Source organism: Squalius cephalus (genome assembly GCF_949319135.1).
Source record: "Squalius cephalus genome assembly, chromosome: 20".
In the NCBI taxonomy this organism is placed as follows: Eukaryota; Metazoa; Chordata; class Actinopteri; order Cypriniformes; family Leuciscidae; genus Squalius; species Squalius cephalus.
In genome coordinates, this window is record NC_137141.1 from 23,470,109 (window position 1) to 23,491,954 (window position 21,846).

At 38.9% G+C, this 21,846-nt stretch overlaps 1 long non-coding RNA gene across 1 annotated transcript; it reads right to left on the reverse strand.

The window, feature by feature from the left end:
• Window positions 1-17,842: 17,842 nt before the first annotated feature.
• Window positions 17,843-21,699, reverse strand: LOC307147768. Its single transcript, XR_013819359.1, has 3 exons — window positions 21,492-21,699; window positions 18,857-18,934; window positions 17,843-18,739 (listed from the first exon to the last, which is right to left on the reverse strand). It is a non-coding gene; the product is annotated as an uncharacterized lncRNA (long non-coding RNA).
• Window positions 21,700-21,846: the final 147 nt, after the last annotated feature.

The following is a 21,846-nucleotide window of genomic DNA, read 5'->3' on the forward strand; positions in this document are numbered from 1 at the left end:
GAAAAATCGATAATTTTGACCCATACAATGTTTTGTTGGCTATTGCCACAAATATACCCGTGCGACTTAAAGGGGTCATATAATGGTACATGCACTTTTACAAGTTGATTGTACTGAAATGTGTGTTGGCAGTGCCTGAACACAACCATCATAAAATGATAAAAATCCATCCAGTGGTTTTTTTTAAAATCTTCTTATATGTTTCCCCTTCTCCTGAATCAAGCTGTTCGATTTTGTGACGTCACATAATCGACGCCCCTCCCACAATGGTTGAGTGACAGCAGCGTTTCAACACAGACCCGCCCTCGCGAGCGAGCTGTCAATCATAGCCCGCGCATTGCTGATATCTCATAGACTGTAAAAAATAGTGATATCTGGAGCACTGAGTAGAATGGCGTCTAAGCGATTGTGGTGTTCTTGGGTGTAATAACGAACACACGAGTTTGTTTTCGAAGGGAATTCCCCACGATCAACGTCAATGCTTACATGTTTGCGCGAATCATTTCACCAGACTGCTTTACAAACGAGGGTCAGTATAAAGCTGGTTTTACTAAGAAGCTGCTCCTGAAAAAAGGATCGGTACCATGTACCAACTATTCGTGTTCCTGCTGCACCTCCAGAAGAAGAAGTGAGTGAGTGTAACGTTTTATTAACCTTTATTAATCTTTATATTAATCTTTGCAAATCTCTTGCTGCATGCTTCACGATGAATGTGGCTATTTTTACACTCAGGGTACATTATGGCATGTTTTCTATGTATGACGTTCTCAATATAATTCATAATCCCATGTTTAAAATAAACAACGCGTTATGGTTATTGTGTTATTGTGTTACAAACGGTGTACACAGAACAGAGGGGCGGGGTGGGCAAAGCTCATTATCATTTAAAGACACATGCACTCAAACGGCGTGCTGAAAACAGAGCTGTTTTTGACCAGGTAAAATTAGTGTTTTCTTACAATACTAATGAGAATTTTTAATTAAAGTATATTACAAACTTTTAATTTAGACCCTAAAGAATCATGTTAGCTTGTACAAAAATGACATTATATGACCCCTTTAAGACTGGTTTTGTGATCCAGGGTCACAAATGCTGTAAATAAAGTAACTTAGCAGGGAGTAGCCTTCCCAAACTTGCTCACAGTTTTTACAGGAAGAAGACTCATGAGTAGTTGAAAAATGTCTCCCAGTTTGTTTGAGTTTAATATGAGACCAAATATTCAGTATATGGTACAAATCAGAAACTCTCAAGCCACTTCTTTGTTGTCTTTGCAATTTGGGCAGGAGTATTATCTTGTTGAAAAATAACATCTGATCATTCTTATTTGGATAACAGCTTTTCATTTGTGGGAAGCTAGCCAATCTGCAATATTCTCCTGTACTCCAAAGCATTAAATTACTTTTCACAGTAAAGCAGTTCACCAATACCAGGAGCTAAAAAGGCTCCCGACACATTGACACCTCTTCCTCCATGCTTCGCTGGGGTAGAGATGCATTTATTATTATATTTCTTATATTTTCTATTATTATATTTTCAAAGACAACTCATATTTCATTGTGATTCATCACTCCACACAACTCTGCTGAACCACTCTGAATCAAACTTCCCATATTCTGTGTTTTTCTGAGACAGCAATTGCTTTTTAAGTAATGCATTTGCTTAAAGGTGTGTAAAATTGCTGAACAATAATTTGTGGTTAAGACAATTAAAAGCTTAGTGTTAAGCCAATTTGGGCTTGGCACATTTTTTTTTTTTTTTTGGACAGGTGTATACATTAATGTGAACACAATCTTAACATACAAGCATCTCTATGTCCGTACCTAGGTCCTTAAACCTGAAGCAAATCCTATCTGACAATTCATGTAATATCCGCCATCGAACAACATGTGACATGTCATGCATTTACTGCCTGTTTACAAATATCCCAATAGTTAAGGTTGCCTTGCTCAGAGTTGTTTACCCTAGAGATCCAACAGTATTAATCTCTGCTCACTGACAGGAATCTGAACAGACAGCTTGCATGGAAGAAAGCATAAACAAATCACAGTGGCCTCATGCTTTTACAATAAGTCCCGAGGACAAGAGCTGTCAGACACTATCTGCTGACCCAGTCCCTCTTGGAAATGTTATCAAATTCTCTGAGACCTCTATGCCAAAATCACTAGTTTGTATGCAAAAAAACTTATGTTTACATATATACACACTACCATTTTTCAGCATCATTGCTCCAGTCTTCAGTGTCACATGATCCTTCAGAAATCATTCTAATATGCTGATTTGCTGCTCAATATACATTTCTTATTACTAATATCTTAGTTGAAAACAGCTGTGCAGCTTCATATTTTTGTGTTAACTGTGATACATTTGAAACAGAAATCATTTGTAACATTATAAATGTATTTGCTGTAACTTTTAATCAATTTAATGTATCCCTGTTTTTATGCAACCATTTGTGCAACATTTGTAAGGATGTTTTACATTTAATAATTATATTTTATAAACTCTTCGCATCCCTCTAAGACATTATCAAACAATTCAGCTCAAGCGTCAAGTGGTTCGCCCAAAATACAACATAAAAGTTTTAAAGAATCTGTCAAAACTTCTACTTGGTGAATCCTGTTAGAGCTTTAGTTGCTTTTCTTCAAATTTAACAGAACAAAAGAAACAAACAGCATGAAATTTCAGGACTTTCACAAAGTATGTAGACATTTGAAATGATTGCGACTGGTTAACTGCCATTTTCAATATTTCACTGTCTCTTTGTCTTTGGGGTTTCAGCCAATCAGACACAATCATAGCTCATCAATGTAGTGCTTCAGAGAGACTGACCAGTGATTACACTCTTACAAGACAAGTGTGTGTGTGTGTGTGTGTGTGTGTGTGTGTGTGTGTGTGTGTGTGTGTGTGTGTGTGTGTGTGTGTGTGTGTGTGTGTGTGTGTGTGTGTGTGTGTGTGTGTGTGTGTGTGTGTGTGTGTGTGTGTGTGTGTGTGTGTGTGTGTGTGTGTGCGCGCGCTCTGGGCCTTCATGGAGCTCAACTAACTTAAAATTCTTCTGTTGACCACTTTTTTTTTAAAAAAATTCAAACATGTGTGTTATTTCCTATAAATATGTCCAGAATATAAATAGGATTTAAAGGCAGGATGAAACAATTTAGGCATTTTCTTTTCACTGTATCCGACGGTATTTTGAGCATGATCTACATTTGGTGCAGTATTCATGATTAAACCTGTGCATATTGGCAAATATCTTTTCTTCAATTCCTCTTTTTGTCTAATCCCTTTTTCCTCTGTAGTCAGCAACCATATACCCATGAACATCAAATGTTAGCCATGTAACAAGCAACAGAACTAGCAAGCTATTTTTCTAATATACAAGTGTCTGGTGCATTTTGTTTGTACATCTCACTCACAGGCTAACAGTTTCACTTTAAATTCTGATTGAAAATGGCAACACATCTTAGATGGATGCCTGATCTGCAACAATAATACCATGACTAATAGCGTGTCCATCTCAATTCTTTATAAATCTCATTAAATGTATTTACAAACTGTTCCTTCATGCATACGTTTTTTAAAGTAAGAGGACACAATCAGATGACCTCATATTACATGCAATTAAAAACTGCAAATCAACTATTTCTCTGAGACATTTCTGTCTGCTGTTAACCCATCAACCCATCAGAAGGTCTGTTCGCTTAAATAAAAGAAAAAAAAAAATGCTTTTGATAAGCAGTTAAAACCACTTTCATTTGCTAAATAACATTTTTTCCACATAATAATATATGGCTCTAAAGGAGCACTGATCCAATCATCACAGTTAACTAAATTATGTGCTAGTCATGAAAGTCCTCTTGTGAATGGTTTGGGTTTTAAGTTAACCACAGTCCAAACACAAATCAAGTATAAAACCAATCCGCTACTCTTAGCACCTTAACAAAAAAAAAAATTGAAGCACAGCAATTGGTGTGTATGGATGCAAACAAGGGTAACATGTCAAAGTTTATCATGAAGATGATGCCTTCTCATTCTTTCTCAGTTTTATTAAACACATATTAAATTTTACACTAATAATAAGTTCAGAGAAAAACACGATTGAGCCCAACTTCAAAAGCCTCCGCCAAACATAAATCTGTCATTTAAGTCTTATGTCATTTAATTGTTCCTGCTTACTCCAGGGTTATGTACCATTCAGAAATTAGATTCCAATTTAATGCCTGAATTCGATTTGATGTAGCAAACAGGATGTAGAATTCCAATTCGAATTTGAGTGTAAGGACGGTAGATTTAAAATAAACTGAAATTAAAAAAATTCATTATTTTCATAACTAAAACCAAAAAGGAAGGAAGGAAGGAAGGAAGGAAGGAAGGAAGGAAGGAAGGAAGGAAGGAAGGAAGGAAGGAAGGAAGGAAGGAAGGAAGGAAGGAAGGAAGGAAGGAAGGAAGGAAGGAAGGAAGGAAGGAAGGAAGGAAGGAAGGAAGGAAGGAAGGAAGGAAGGAAGGAAGGAAGGAAGGAAGGAAGGAAGGAAGGAAGGAAGGAAGGAAGGAAGGAAGGAAGGAAGGAAGGAAGGAAGGATGGATGGATGGATGGATGGATGGATGGATGGATGGATGGATGGATGGATGGATGGATGGATGGATGGATGGATGGATGGATGGATGGATGGATGGATGGATGGATGGATGGATGGAAGGAAGGATGGATGGATGGATGGATGGATGGATGGATGGATGGATGGATGGATGGATGGATGGATGGATGGATGGATGGATGGATGGATGGATGGATGGATGGAAGGAAGGATGGATGGATGGATGGATGGATGGATGGATGGATGGATGGATGGATGGATGGATGGATGGATGGATGGATGGAAGGAAGGAAGGAAGGAAGGAAGGATGGATGGATGGATGGATGGATGGATGGATGGATGGATGGATGGATGGATGGATGGATGATGGATGGATGGATGGATGGATGGATGGATGGATGGATGGATGGATGGATGGATGGATGGAAGGAAGGAAGGAAGGAAGGAAGGAAGGATGGATGGATGGATGGATGGATGGATGGATGGATGGATGGATGGATGGATGGATGTGAAGTGTCAAAGTGGCACTCATCATTTCTCTTTTAACTGTTCGACAGACTGCTATGTGGCCTTTTGCAGTTATTTGTGTTTGTGTTCCATACCTTTTCTGCAGCTGCATTTGGGAACAAACAGGCATTTACAGTTCATATTAACCCGACGTGCACCACAGTGTTTGTACCCTGGGAAAGGCCCATCTCCCCGAGGGCTAGCTGGGCCAATCTGGTGGTGTTGTTCCTAACCCTGGGAATCCTTGTCCACATTGTGCACACAGTGAGAAAGGTAATCCGGACGGATGGTCTCCATGAATCACCGCCACATTAAGAGTTTCAGCCCTCTCATTATCCTGCACCACATTTTCCCCAGGGGGTCGGTACTGTGCCTGAGCCTCACCACATACAGCCGCTCATTACCAATCTGCCAACCGAGGCCCGGCACGGCCAGAGTCCCTGGTCTTGAACAGGTAAGGGGCCTGGTTCCTTTCTCCACCTCCATACAACATCCACAGACTCAAGGGTGAACAGAAACAGCATGCCTTTCAAAGGCGCTGCAGGTGTCACCATCCCAGAATCCATCATCAGAACCCCTCCCCTCACAGTTGCTGTCACAAACACAGAGGCCGATAGGAGAGTCTGGAATAATGGTGCGGTAAGTGTTTGCCTCACTCACACATATTCCCTCATGAGAATTTATATTCCCACAATTTCAAGATACTGATATTGGTGGGAGAGTTTGGGTTAAACGGCACTCTACCAATTAGGCTTTTTTTCCCAAGGATGTTTCCCAGGCAAGGATGACTGTCATTGCATAGCCAAATGTAATGTCTTTAAAAAAAAAGAAAGGAAGCATATTTGCTTTTTAATTTTTGCCTAACGTTCCAAAGCGTTTATCAAAGTTTGTATTTAAATTTAGTGACAAAGCTTAAAACTAGCTTCAACTGTAATTAAGGAGCAGAAGCGAAAAAAAATTTGTTTAATAGGAATTGGCAAATGGTTGCTTGAGGACCTGCAAAAGGACCTGCTTGCTTTTGCTTTTTATTAGCTTTATTTGGAACATACAAGTCCTCTTATTAATGGCTTAAGGAAAAAATACAGATGTGTCTTATTAAACTACTGTGGCTCCTGCCTTCTTTTTTGAATACATTCACAAAAAGAGGAAGTTGCAATAACGATTACATGTGTTCTTGCAATTAACTATCCATTTGTGCACAAATAAACATGCCTCTAATTTATGTTAGCATGCAAACAGAATATCAACAATCAAAATAGATGATCAGTAAACTAAATAGACACGTTAAGACTTCAGAACAACTTAAAAACATTTAAAGTGAAGACTGTTAGAAATACATCCTTAATTTATAAAAACAGTACTCATGGGTTCTATATTCTGTGTTCGTCACAGATTCACCAGAGATGCATTTGAGATGCTTGGGAGTCATGTTTGTTTCCAAACACATGGCATTGTTCGGGTGAAACTTGATACCGGCGTGCCAGCTGAGTAAATGCGTGGGTTTTGCAGCTGCCGCTAATCCAATGTCTTCTGTTCCAAAGCCGAGTTTACCTGCATGGTCACCACTCATTGTCTTCAGCAGCCTCTACCTATACTTTGTCACTTCACCTGACACGAAGGCATGCTTGACTTTCCCAGGACCTCACTGATCCAGTCCAACACTCCCTTGAGTGCTGTTTACAAAGTTCACTTAAGCTCCCTCGCTAATATCTGCTCTTCACTGGTCATGCAAGACAACACTTATGGTAAATCAAATATCAAGGAATAAACCCACACAATTTTATTACATTTATTGGAAACTACTCTCCACAAACAGGTAAAAAAGGCCTGAAATTCAGGGTTTTTTTCTCTTTCAATAGATGGCGAATAGAGGTGCTAAACCTCAAGAAAATGCTGATCAATAACCTAGAAGTGCAGACTACATTTTATATACAGTAAGGTTTTTTCCCAAAAGTTATTACATAAATTTGGCAAATATATTATAATCAATATATATATATATATATATATATATATATATTTATTTATATGTATATGAAAAAAAAAATCTAATATATTTTTCACATTTAGGTATACACACACATTGCTCAAATCAGCCAAACCTCTAAAAAGAGGATAACTCAGAGTTTGCTGATGACAATCTCTCATCGGGTTATTATGCCATTAATTACCGTGAATAAGCCATCTGATGAAGTCGTCATGCTACTGTTAAACACTCACTTCTCAGGGTCTAGTGGTCTCAGGGGATCTGACCTCCACAGAGTGGACTGTTGATGTGTTTGAGCCAGCTGCTTACATGTTACTGTCACGATTACCTTCCCTGCATCCCAATGTCATACTATCCATCCTAAATATGTGATATTAGATTAAGTGTGTCCTAAAGAATAGTATGTTGAAAAGAGTATGTCAAAAGTCCCCGGATGGTCTACTATTTCCGGTAGATTTTCAAAGTGTGGCTCCGTGCACACTCTAAATTGCCAACAACTCACTGAGCTGGAGGAGGAACTACAAATACAAGTAAAAAGTGTTAAAAAACTACAAAACATGGCGGATATGCGCGGCTGACTGTGAGAGGTTAAAATAAAGGTTTTAGTGACTAATCAAAGTTTAACCTGATAAAAAAATAGTTATTTAAATGTTATCCGTGTTATATTTCATCTGCAATAACAATGTGAACTTTTATAAAGATCCGTTCGGCCATTAACTTTTAAATGCATCTTTATGCATGAATATGAGGAGAGTTCTCCACATGAAAGACCAGCAACTGCAGATCAGCGTGCTACTGCATTTCTCTCCGATACGGTAGGAAATGAAAATAAATGAAACGTGGAGGATTTTAGATGACTGACAGGCCAGTTTACTGTGATAGGATGCGACAGAGAGCAACCTTTAAAGACGCTATTTTATGACGTGATAGTATGTCCCAAAGCTTGTCTACTCTTTTGCTACACACTCAAAAGTATGTACTTTTTCTTCACAAAACGAGTAGGGCTACATAATTTTAGGGCGTAGTATAGGTGAATTGAGACGCAGCACTTGTCTCTGTTTTCATGGATTTTGATTTCCTTTCGTCTTGTCGTGCCTATGTTCAGTTCCTGTGTTTTAAGTACCAGTTTACCTTGTCTCAATTGTTATCTTGTCAATTATCACCTACACCTGTCCTTCATTTAGCCCCATGTCATCTAGTGAATTTAAACCCTCAGTCATACTCTGTTCAGTGTCTTGAGTTAACGTTTCCTGTAGGTGTTCTTATTATTGTTCCTTGTGTTTATTAAATGCTATTTCACCGTTCATCTGCATCAAGCATCTTGAATCTGGATTATCAAGTTAAGCCAATATGTGACAGTTACATGAATTTCATGCTTTCTTAAGCTTGAATGAGACATTTTGATGTTGTAGTCGAGTTAATGAGCAGGTATAAAACCAACTGCCTTAAAAACATGAACAACTTTAATCTTTTAGAGAGAAAAATAAACTACATTCTCACTACTTTTTAGAATTTTCGGAGAGGCTAGCAAAAGCGAGCTAGCTTTGAAAGCATAAGATCCCACCCTCCCTTCAGAAAGTCTCCAAAGCCACGCCTCCTTCAAAACACATGAACGCGTACAACCGGGGGCATACAAGCGTCACGAGAGACGGCATTAAACTACCTCATGTCTCAAAGCACATAACATTACAATAATAATGAACATCAACGACTTAAAGAGCACTGCCCTGTACCACCTGACTGTTGTAGATTAATTTCAGGGTTGATAGTGTTGCCATTGAAATGCATAAATTCGAGTCACAAACCTCTCACAGTACAACATCACGGGTTTCCATCTATTCCAAATGATAGTTGTTATGGCATGAACGCAGCATAAGCTTGTTTGATTTGGTCCAGGAGGAACTGTAAAATGTGTCTGCTGTTTTGGTTGCGTGATTGGTAACTGATGTCTGCATAACATTTTATGGTCCTACACCTTCCACAGATATAAATACATATAAATACATTTCCACTTAACAGTGATGGTTTTCGGGTTATGAAGAGACTTTCAACCAGCATAACAAAAAAAAATAATTTCTGGAACAAATCACCTTCCCTGCCTTTAATGAGCACAATTAAGCAGGATGCATTTTCTTTCTAAGTTAATACTGTCAATTGGCATCATGTTAGCAGCGATAAACATGGATCGGGGCAAAACAAGTATCTTAATGCCATGACTGACAGATGGCTGTCAAATCAGATGAGAGTGATAAGTGCCTGACAATTTTGAAAAAAAAAAACCCAACTTCCTCTTCATGACCCTCTGACCCTTGACCTCTGACCTGACTCTTGTTCTGTTTTCTTAGCTCACAGAGGGGATTCTCTACAGGTGCAGGACCAAGAGGTCACAGAGTGTGTAGCAAGTGACCACCAATTGATGCCCCTCCCAAACAAGCAGAGAGCAACGGGGATCTGACCCATGGGCTTTGTTCATGCTCCATGTCATTGTGAGAAAGAAAGATGATGATATTGAATGACTACAAGGAGGAAACAGCACATTCCGAGCCCAAGCAAACAAGCGTCACACTAAAGCAAAAGGTGAAAGCGTAGGAACCTATTTAAAGAAATAAACAAACACAGTTCCACCACGATTTAGCGTTGCAGATAATTACCGCCCATAATGTGCAGGATGATTTCATTTCAAATGTTAGCTTAATGTGCTTTTAATTTTACTGCATTTATTACTCTCCTCCCTTATCTGTGGAGTTTCTTATGCTAGCCTGTGTACTAATTCATACATCTACTTACTCTCTCGCTCACCCACTTGCACATTCGCTCAAGCATGCCTGCATTCACACAGTCAAGTCGAGGCACTTAGACACATTGTCGAATTCCTCGTGTCCAAACTGCCAACACTTAGCTGATATGCATCTCATGACTTATCTGTACATTAAATAGATCAATTTTATACCGCAACATGAACCTCAACCTCACAAGTGTTTCCCACTGCATTTCAAGCATAAATAATAAGTACTTCCCTGTGTTGGACCTCTGCGGCTCGACAGGTAAACAAACATAAATGCAACATATATGCAGTAAAATCAACACTAGATGGTGGCTTGTTGTTTAACATGTGTTGTTCATTAAGACGCAACTGAAACGGGTAGCTTGGAAACTTGGAGGTCGATAGCCAAGTAATAGTGCAGCTGCTTGTTCTGACAATTCAATAATTAATTCTCAGGGTTAGGTTATTTCTTTGCGACTTTGGATTGGTAACACATGCGAAATGCCAAATTGGATGATTGGATTTATTTACAGTGATTGTCGCTTGAGTTTAGCCAGATCGGTAGGCGGCTTTTTGGAAAATTTGGTTTTGTACATTATTTGTCAGTACTCAATCAAGGCGTCGCTTACCTGCTCAAGTGGTGATTTCGAAGGCTCCGTCCCCCTTCGGTGAGACAAATGAACGAGTGCATGTTAAAACAGGCATGTTCGAGCCATTTAAGATGTGTGAGCCACACTTCAACCATATCAAAGCAAATAACAACAATTATTTCTCTCTTTCAAATGCTGGCGATTATTTGTACTTATAGAGGTGTAATGAATAATAGCAGTTTACTAGAGGAGGGGAGGGCTCTCTTTCCCACCGGAGAGAGGAAGAATGAATTAATAGGCATCACACCACTCAGCACAGTGCGTGGTAGAGGAACAGCATGATTACAGTATGCTATCAAGAAAATTAGTTGTTTCATTTAAGTATATCCCCAGCATGCCGAAGAAACATAACAACTTGCTTTTGTTTACAGAATGCTTCATTATGTAAAGACAAGCTCAAGATTCCAAACACCTGCTACCACCAAATCACATATTCAATTATTGTGCTTGCTTAAGATCATCCAAATATTTTGTCCACTTACCAAGAGCAAAAACAGTACTAAAGTGATTATGGCTGCGGAGTCAAATTTCTGCTCCGAAGCAGCAGGGCTAGGGAATAGCGTGGCAGTAAACCTTCGTGAAATTGACTCTATATATCTCTAGAGGTCGTCTAGCGGGGTCAGAGGTCGCAACCTGCGGTCATTATTCACCCATAAAGTACTTTGATGAGTAATGTGACACTTTGTCGACAAGGTTTTCAGATAATTGTCCCAACAAAATACTGTGATTGAGTTACTCTCGGAAGGCACAACATTTTGATAGAGATGTTGCTATGAACATGAATCTGAATTTTAATTTTGCATGTGTCCATTTCAGTGCAGGGCACCTATTGATTTATGGCCAACTGAAGGAGTTCGCATGCAGAAATAGTTGCTAAGAGTGATAAAAAGAAACAAAATAAATGTGTAGGGTTTACAAGATTTTCAGATAATTGTCCCAACAAAAGGAGTTACTCTTGGACAGCATTTTAATTTTGTGTGTCCATTTCACAACAGCACACAATCTATTTATCAATTAACAATTGAGAAGTTCACATCCAGGGGCTGTTGCATAAACATAGCCGGTAAGTTAAGAGTGCGTCTCAAGAACTAGTCTGACCAACTATCAATTAGTTAGGGCTAATCAGTCTTACTTTTTTAAATCAAATTAGACCAATCTACCTTTTAAGTAACTGGCTTAAAAAGTTATGACCAGGGGGGCCAGTTGCATAAACTGCTAGACTAGTCTTACAAGTTAGTCATCACATTTTTTTCTTTAAGACTTCATAACTTTTTTAAGTCAGTAACATAAAAATGTAGATTAGTCTAATCTGATACTGAAAAGTAAGACTGATTAACCCTAACTAACTGCTGATACTAGTTCTTATGACACACTCTTAACTTAATGACTATGTTTATGCAACTGGCCCCAGTCTAGAAGAAAAAATTAGATGACTTACTTGTAAGACTAGTCTAAACAGTTTATGCAACCGGCCCGGAATAGTCATCAACACCGATAAACGGAATAAGTTTGAATTGTTGTTCGTCTTGAGGGACTTCGAGAATGCACTGGCCACGGGTTCCACCATCAAGACTAATTATAAAAGTGTCGACATGGTTTTCAGACAATTGTCCCAACAAAATGATTAAGTTACTCTTGGACACCATGACATTCCTTGATAGTGACGTTTTATGAACAATCTGTATTTTATTTGCTTAAATAATTTTGTGTATCGATTCAACACATTGTAAAAATTATTTTCATGAATTGTTATCACAAAATGTTTTCTTTTGTCAAATCAACTTAGATAATTTATGTGGTTCAGATAACAATATTTTGAGTTTCTGTTGATTAAACCAATCTCCTTCACTGAATTAACTTTTTTTTTTTTTTTAATTAAATTAGACATTTTAAGGCAACCAGGTTAATTTTTTGAGTTAAACCAACAATAATTTGTTTTACAGTGGCAGCACACAATGTATTTATGGGCAACTGAGGACTTCATGTGCATGAATAGTCATAAAAAGTGATAAAAAGAAACTGGTTTTAGACTAGTTTTTCCTATAGAGGGACTTTGAGAATGCTTTAGTCATGTTCTAGCATCAACACCAATTATAAAAATGGAGTGCAGACATCTCAGTTAAAATGTCCATTCGAAGGGGTAAGCAGTTGTTTATCTTTATGAACATACTCCTCCCAAACTTTCGTTAGAAGCTCCATTTAGCGTATTGCGTTAGAGCGTGACATTAATTACGCTGGCTTCATATAGACTACATACTCGGGGGTCTTGCAGAGGCCATGTCTTTCACTGCGCTATTATGTGGAGATGGAGGGCACCATCGAGAGATCTGCCAAGGTTGCCTTGTGTGCTTTTTGACTGACAGGAGGCCTGCGGAAACGGGGTGAGATTGGGGGAAAGGCATTGCAATGGGAACTACACTCAAGATTTGAATTGCCTTCTCCACTCCAATCAGCTTGGTGCAAGTTAAATGAAGTGCCTTTGCCCCTCCACCTCCATCCCTCTCACTCCCCATCTGCAGAAAGAGCCCAAGCAGGAGGCTGACAGCGCTACAATCAGTTTGCCATTCACCGCTGCGCTGCCCCTATTTTAACTTGTATATGTGGAAATGGCATTGATTGTTAACTCAGACCTTGGCAATTAGAGCCAAGAGAAATATTTGAAGAGTTTCGAACGGAGCCTCGCGAGTGTTTTAAAGACAGATCAGTTAAGCATTTAAGGAAGGGAAACACCATGTTTGTTTTCACCCAGCCACCGTCATTGTTTCCGTCGAGTTCGACGACGAAGACTCTGCAAAAAATAAGCGCCGCGACCGGGGGCGTCTTTGAGGAGACGATACGTGCGTCTCGCTCGCGTCAACGAGGGATTCGCGCGGGAGCCCAAACGACTGAGTCTGCTATTAAAAGATGTACAAGGAAAATGTAGTATTTAAACAAATACTTCCCCTCGATTGCACACACAAACACATGCAAATGCTTTGACGCTCACAATGGATAACTCGGACTCAGTGTAGGAACAGGAGGTGCTGACTGAAGTATTTGTTTAAATGAATCGGCGCTATGAAAAAACAGATGCAGCAATTAGGAGCCCCATTGCCGCACACCGGAGACATGACAAGAGTGCATGACAGTGGCTTTCACCCTCACTCCCCCTTGTCTTCAACATGAGTCCTCTAACAATCCCTGTCAGGAACACTCTTTGAGAAGTGCTTGCACCAGACAATGGCTCTTCACCCTTATTTTGTGCTCTAAGTAGTGCTGCAGAATGCTGGAAGGAGCTGAAAACAGGCAGTAATGTGAGAAAGACGGGCAGCCATTGTGGGAAGTGTGAAAACCAGAAGGACCCTTTTCAGAGGCTCGCCTGAAAGTGCTATGAAGACCTTTAGTCCTTTGCTCTCCCTGAATCCCCAATTAGACAAACATTAACATCAATTAAGCCTTTATAGGACACAGGTTCCATATAATTACCTTAATGGGTTGACGCTTTCTTTAGCAGCAATTTCTTAAACAAACTTGAGCCTTTGTGTGACGGGCTAAGAAAATTTTCAGCAGGGAGTATTTGCTTTTGTCAGGCTTTCTAAAGAGACAGACGAATTGTTCTATTTAACAACAAACACCTTCAGAGAGGAGCCTCAAGCAGGCCCAGTTCCCACCACATCTGACTCGACCGTTCCAAGCTGATTATCCAGCGGAGACAAAAAAATCTGACCAGCCGGGAGAGCGAGGACACATGCGGTGAGGGGCAGCACACAAAAGGGCCCAGTGAGCCCAGCCCAGCTATGTGAGCAGAGCACCAGAGAAAGAGCCCCTCCACTTGAATTAGCTCTCTATTTAATGTCCCAAAGAGCCAGATCCGTTCCCTGTCTGAGAAACAAAGGGGGACGAATTAGAAAAACAGGATCTCTCTTCATAAAACAAGGCAAATTCACACTGGCGAATCGCAAAGGAGGCGCAGTTAATTAAACGCAGACCCCGTTTTGTTCTTCCCCTTCCTGTCCTGCTGCCCATTATCTTCTGTAATCTGTAATGAGGCAGGTTGTGGTGAAGAAAAAAAAAAGTGACACGGCATCATTCATAACCTTTTATTCGTGCTTTAATGGAACTTGTATCCCACAAACGTGTTTATTAATTTATGAATATGGTCAAGAAGAGAATGCACTCCAACATACTTGGGATAACTTGAAGTAGCCAAAGAAAAACACACTCTGACTAGAGTGTTTGAATTGAGAATTTTGGAACAAATTGCTCACGAATTAATAGCACAAATAACACTAATCACGGTTATTTTTATTCTACTGGCACTCTGTGTCCCAAAAGTGTGATAATTTTATATTCAGACACATTATAGCTGGTGCGGCAGTTCTTTGCATTCATTTTTGAATGTGGTTTGATAGTTTGATATACTGGCTGATAAAGTTTTGGTGCTTTATCAGTGAAAAGAAATGCTATACTTTTGTTGTGCACACACAAACAGGTTTGTGTGCATGGTCAAGCACTGATGAGAGTGGGATACCGTATATTCGGTGGCAATCGGCCTCTAGAGGGCAATGGCTCCATAGCCCACTCAGTCAGCCAACACCAGGCATTACATGTGTCTGTCCCTACTATTTGACAAGGGCTAAATATGTAAATCATGCTATTTGGCATCTATAATTAGACATACTTTTGAAAATCCTCTCTAAATATGGAAAACTGTGTTAACCACCACACAGGTGTTAGCATATATACCTTAAATCTACATTAGTGTAGATATTTGAAGCTACAGCAAATCATGTCACCTTCATTGAAAATGAGCCTTTATAATAATTGTGACGTGTGTGAAACCTCGCTAATGGGAAGGGATTTATTATATCACCTCCAGTATTCAAATAATCACAGTCCAGAGGGTGGTATTGTTATTTGTCTCACACCTTAACAGTTGGAGTTGCAGAATGAAACACAAATCTGCTAGTATGTTGAACATTTTCAAAGCTAGCTTTTTGTAAAGGGTGAAATGTGGTTAATGGCATTTAAGTAATGGCAAGTATTTTTTTATTTTTTTTACATTCATAAATAGACCTCTCCAACTGAGTCCCTGTAAACTATTATAAAAAATTAACTTGACAAAGAAGCCAAATATTCACACTTGGAATACTTCTGCCATCAGTTCTGTTGAAACACACATAGACTTTATCTGTGATTCTAGGCTTTGTCTGTTTGTTCTGAGATCTAACACGAGTTTGGACACAATCGGAGGAACATTAAACAGACAATTATGTCTCAGTGCAATGCTGTTGCTGTGACTGTGAGAATTTCTTAATTCAAAACAAAGGCTTTCCAGCCAAAATTGTGATGTTGGCAGCCAATGAAAATGAAAAAATGAAAATAATTTGAAATGTAAAATAAGACAGAGTTACTGATTCTGAAAAACAATAATTATACAAAATTGTCTTATAAAAAAAATAAAGAATATTTATATACCACAATTGGCAAATCAAGCTATGGTCATTTTAAAATCTTAGAGGAAAGATATTAATATAGTTTTAAATTCTTGATGGATTAATTTGAATCTGCAAATTAATTAAGCTTTTAAAATGCCTTTTCAGTACAATAGTATTTTTACTCTTAATCAAAAGTATATTTCAATATTCTTCTGATGCTCTGTAAATTTGTGCAAATATGAGATATCAAAGTATAAAATACATTTTTATTTCATAGCTTTTTTGACTTAGTAATTACTTTTACCAAAAGTATTTCTAGATGCACTGTCAAATCACTGATGATGGACATACAGCGATACAGAAAAAACAAATGTCACAACAGCTGAAACCCGGGGTCCTTTAGTGATTGTATGAATCCTTCAACCCAGTTAAATTTTCTAGCACTAATCAAAGCTTTTTTTTTTTTTTTTAGAGAGAGAGAAATATAATTCACAATCTGTCAAAATCACATAGCAATTAATGTATATTTAGATTACATTAACAACTGTGCTACTCCCAGATAGGTAAAGCTCGTGGTACCGGGCTAGGTGAATTGACAGTTCAATTGGAAATCCCAGCATGATCAGTCTAATGACTGACAAAAAAAAAAAAAAAAAAAAGGAAAAACGAATATTACGACTCTTTGTTGAAGCTCCGTTTTCTAATAACCTCCAATCAATTGGAAATTGATTGCTTAATAACCATTTATTCAGTGGCATAGTAAATAACATTTTTAGAACTGTAAAATAAGGTCCTAATAATTACCCACTGCCACATTCTCTCAACCAATCTGTGTGAATTTGTGCCTTAATTCAATATGCCCTTTTGTTCTAACTAGTAAAATGAGGACTGAAATTGATGTGGTTATTAGCTCTGGCTCCTGCAATAAGCATTTATTACTTAAATAATTTTATCAGCGAACAATCAGCCAGGGAAATAGCTTTTTATAATGGATTTTTCTGGTTGCATGGGTTCTTCAGCTTTTGCATGTGGCACCCCTCAACCTCTCCCCCACAGAAAAGAGTCCTGCTTTAGCCCTGAGACTTGCTCTAAATCACAGCTTGTCCAATCAAACCTGCTCTGTGCAGCCTGCAGTATTACATTTCCAACACCGTTAGTCTAATGAATGAATACACATGCACTTAGATTACAAACACACTTTCATTCATGTTAAAATCTCTCGGACAATATTCATTTGCAGCCCATCTCCTTCCCGGTCGGATACACGGAAGGATAATAGCCGCCACCTTTAAAAGTCATGCTCCAAGGCTTAATCTTTACGAGCAGTAAGTGGCTACATGTCCTACAAATGCGCCGAGGTGATTTTTATCTAGGAGAAGAATGCCACTTGTGTTCAGGTGGTAAAGTAGTTACAGAGACTGGAATTACATGGTGTACAATCCTCAGCTCTGTGTCTATGCTTCTCCACTCACCGTGACACAGTGGCAAAGCCTGTCACTGGAGCCATTTAATCAATGCATTTTAAATACATCCAAATGTTTAATGATTAATGACTACATACCACATCATAGCTATAGTGCACCATTTATCATATATCCTATTTCTATGAACATGTTTTTATTTTATTATTATTATTATTTAAAGGGATAGTTCACACATAAAATTAAAACCTTTACGTAATTTCAAACCTGTATGACTTTCTTTTTTTCTGTGGAACACAAAAGAAGGTTTTTTTTTTTTTTGTAAGTATGCAAGTCCAGTGTTGTTTTGATGACTTTGGAATTACACAAGGGTTAGTAAATCATGACAGAATATTTTGTTTTTGAGAGAACTATCAGTTAAAATGTGTCAAAAGTCGTTACATTTTTTATAAAACAAATGAAAATGAAATGAAAAACAAGATATTATTTAGCGTCTATAAAGCAATGAAAAAGCAGATCATTTCTTTTCCATCCACTTAGGAAAGCGCACAGATGCCGCTATCTACCCGATGCTAAAATAAATGTTTCAGTGTTCTTCCTATCAAGTGGATGATTGATGCTGCCTCATTTCTGTTGGTGACCGAGTTAATACGCAACATAAATAAAGCTTGAAAACAGCTCCAGTCCACATTTGCTCAACTAAATAAACACATCAGCACAATCTGTCAAGTCTTCAAATAGTCATCATGGTCGACTTGCCAAAAAGGGCTGGAAGCGCAGGGCCTTTTTTTTGCCGAGTATCGGGCGTGCTTCTTTAGGAAGTGTTCAAACATGGCACCTCTCTATCTCCATTCACACCCTCTCCTCCTCATCACCTGAACTGTCTGATGCCTGTCAATCTGGAGCCGTGGGAGGATATGAAAGACGGCTTTGAGTTGTGGTGGCGTTGATGGGGAAGGGATGGAGAATAGCACACCAGTGGTGCCAGCAAGAGAAATGGTGCGGATTCCTCATTCCTCCCCATCAGCACCCAGTGCACTGTGAGGCTCTTTTAAAAGAGCAGATTGACTCCCTCTGCCCCCCTCTTGAATGAAACCCCAACCCTGAGCAGATGTCAGAGATGGGAGCCAGAGACGGGCCGCTGAGCCGGCCACGAGGTGTGAGGCTTTGTGACAGGTTCGCTGCTAAAGGACCAGACACAGCGGGGTTTTTAGCACATCCATTGGTTATCTGAAGTTCCTCAGAAATGATGGAAGGGCCATCGGGGGGGTGGGAGCGGGGGGTGTTTCATTGTGAGAACCCCACCGGCTTCATTTAGCCAATGTTTACAGATGTATCCTGGGCCGCAGGAGAGCAGTTCAGCATCATGTCAAAACTATGATCGGTTTTCAGAATTGGCACTGCTGCGATGGAGGAACAGAGAGTCGCTCGGAGGTTAAGAAAACGATCCGTTTCCAAGCAGATGAAGGCTAACCTACAAGACTGATGCTTAATGCGTATAATCCTGCGAATAAACAAACCTCGGCAAGTGTTCCCTTCTGCGCAGCAGCCATGCGCTTCTTTGAGTCCTCTAGCCTTGCCAAACGTCTCATGTATCCCTAAGAAAATAAAGAATTTGTTAAATTAGTCGCCGTGTTGACCACAGCCGAAGCCCTTAATGCGAGCATGTGTGTCTCCCCAGAGCTGGTGGGCGACTTACAAGCAGAAAACATTTCAACATGGCACTCCATTTTACCAACTGATGGCAGTAACAGAATGTCTGTTATCATTTATGTATTCACGGTTGATTCTGTGAATGTAAGGGCTGAGAGCAAACGTTACGCTGCGCAGTGGCTTTGTGTACTAAACGAGTGGGATACTGATGATCATTTGCTTTGATATCAGAGTTAGCTAATCACTCGAGGTGATGGGACTCGGAATTATTTCACTCCATCTGGAGTTCAACAACAGCAGATTTCACATGCTAGTATTACTATCTTTAAGGAACAGTATGGATCTTTGTGAATGTGTGTGTGTGTGTGTGTGTGTGTGTGTTTGTGAGACTCTCTGTGTGTGTATGTGTTCCTTGTGGAATAACGTACCCCCTGAGGTGCTCTATCTCAGACAATACCTATCCATATCCCTTTTCTGGCGCATGTAGAGGCCCAGATGGTTTAGTATTCACTTCTCTGCCAAGCAGATGGACCTGCAATGTACTTCAATGGTCTCAATTATATATGCACAAAACTACTGAGAAGGAAACCAGAACCAGAGAAGTTTAGGACCATGATTTCTCATATTGGCCACCCACCAAGCTTGGAGACCTCAGTGATGTCAATGTGTTCAAATGTTATGTGTAATTAATAGAAAAATGTACATCCCACAGGTGCTGCATTTCTTCATTGAAACAACACAAAAAACATTTGCTATGGTAGTTGCCAGCAGATACATTTTCTTAATTCAAGAATGAGTTTTTTTTTAAAGAAACTAGGAATAGAGCTAGCTCTGATACAACCACAAAACATTGATGAAATATAAATGAATCAACAACCCGTCTAAGTATTACTGAGGGAAAAAAGAAGGTGAAATTCCCAACCTAATACACCCAAAATGCTATTAACGCACCAACACAAAAATGCTTGGTGTGGTACTTCACAGCCATTTCATTGCAGAATGTACCACATTTTGGACTCGCTCTTGCCTTGTGGACATAATAGAGGGTATTTATGTTGCTGTTATGTTTGGTTCTCAGTATCTTCAAGTGCAAACACCAGCCAAACTGATGTAAACACTTTCTGTTTTAACAGAGACTGGTCAGGCCCGGTCTAATTGGCCACTGTTGATGGACAAACCCCAAACGGAGAAACCTGAGAGACATGGAGAGGATTTTCTTCCCCCTCATTTCAGACACTGCAACTGTTTGCCTAATTGTTAAGAATTGTTCATAATTGTTCATTCTCCACCAGAATGAAATATAAAATAGATTTAATGGATTAAACCATTTAAAAATATAATTAAAAAATATATTATTTCTTAAGACATATGTCATTTTGACCATTATGCTACAGTTTTATTTGAATAAGACCATGGTGAGACCACAGTGAATGCACAGTTGTAACATTTAAATAATCTTAGTAATGAAACCATGCCGTATTAAAATAACAGGCATAATTCTCCAACACCGGCAGCCTATCGACAAATAAGTGTTAGCATTGCTACTTACTGTTACACTTGTGTAGACATGTCAAGATTATTTTTTTTCCATGCATTGAAATTTCACAGTAAAAACCTGTCAAATGGAACTTCGGTATTTTTGTTAAACAAATTTTCAAATGTGCGTCACTTAGACAACACATAGTTTTCTGCTGAAGCCTGCAGCACTCTACATTATATTAGGAATAAGTACGGTCTATAGAGTTGTCTCAGCTGTGAGCTACTTATAGCTACTGTGAGCATATATAAAATTATTTAATTCCTTTATGTGCTTGGGTTCAGCAAATTCCAAAAGCAGCTTTGGTTCGGTTGCAATTGCAAACAGTTGACGGGTCAGTGGACTCTCTGCACTAACCTCTTGAAGGCAGGCATCAGGCACTGTGTAATTAGATGGCTGTAATTACCACTATGCCTTTTCAAATGTCCAGCGTTCCTGCATTATAATCAAAAAGTAACAAACACCCAAAGCCACCTGGAGAGGTCAGTGCACAATTACTAAACAGGGAACTTCTTAAAATGACAAATGAAATGTTGTCTAGACTTTGACTAGTTATTCTTGTTATTGCTCAGCATGATGGTATGGAAACAAAAATGTATTAGTTTTATGTCAGCGAGTTCCAGACAGAATTTAGCTGATCAACTCTACATTAGGCCTACTTTAAATCAATCTATCATGACAAAAATGGTCGAATATCCTTAAATGACACTGTCAGTGGTAGCCTACTGTCATACACATGCAAGAGTATTAAATGATTAATAGATCATAAAAAATATAATCGAATTAATTACACGATATGATTACCCATTATTATTATCACAATTATATGCACAACTCATTAAAAACACACACACAAACACACACACACACACACACAAAAACAACAAAAAACAATCACACTAAGGAAAATGATTGACGAAATTATCTTGCTTGTGTGCGCTATTTTTAAACGTTAGTTTCTTTACCTGTTGGGGCGTCGCTGTTGCAATTCGGCGTCTCGTGACATTAGCGCCGAATTTTTTTAAATGGCGTGTCAACTGTGATTCGAAGTGTCTCAACAGGTGAAAATGCATCTCCAGACCAGTAATTTCGGAACAATTTCGATTTTTAAAGGAATATCGCATCCTGTGTAAACCGCATTCATTCTAGCTTGAATCGCTCCGAAGGTAGGAAAATGTAGGCTACTTCCTCATTGGGGAATTTACATAGGCTATGGATCATGGGAAATTATTAAATATGTGTTGTTTCTAGTTTGTTTTAAACTTTTTATTTTACATTTTTAACACGTTATTTTTAATCGTAATATATGAAAATGTTTTT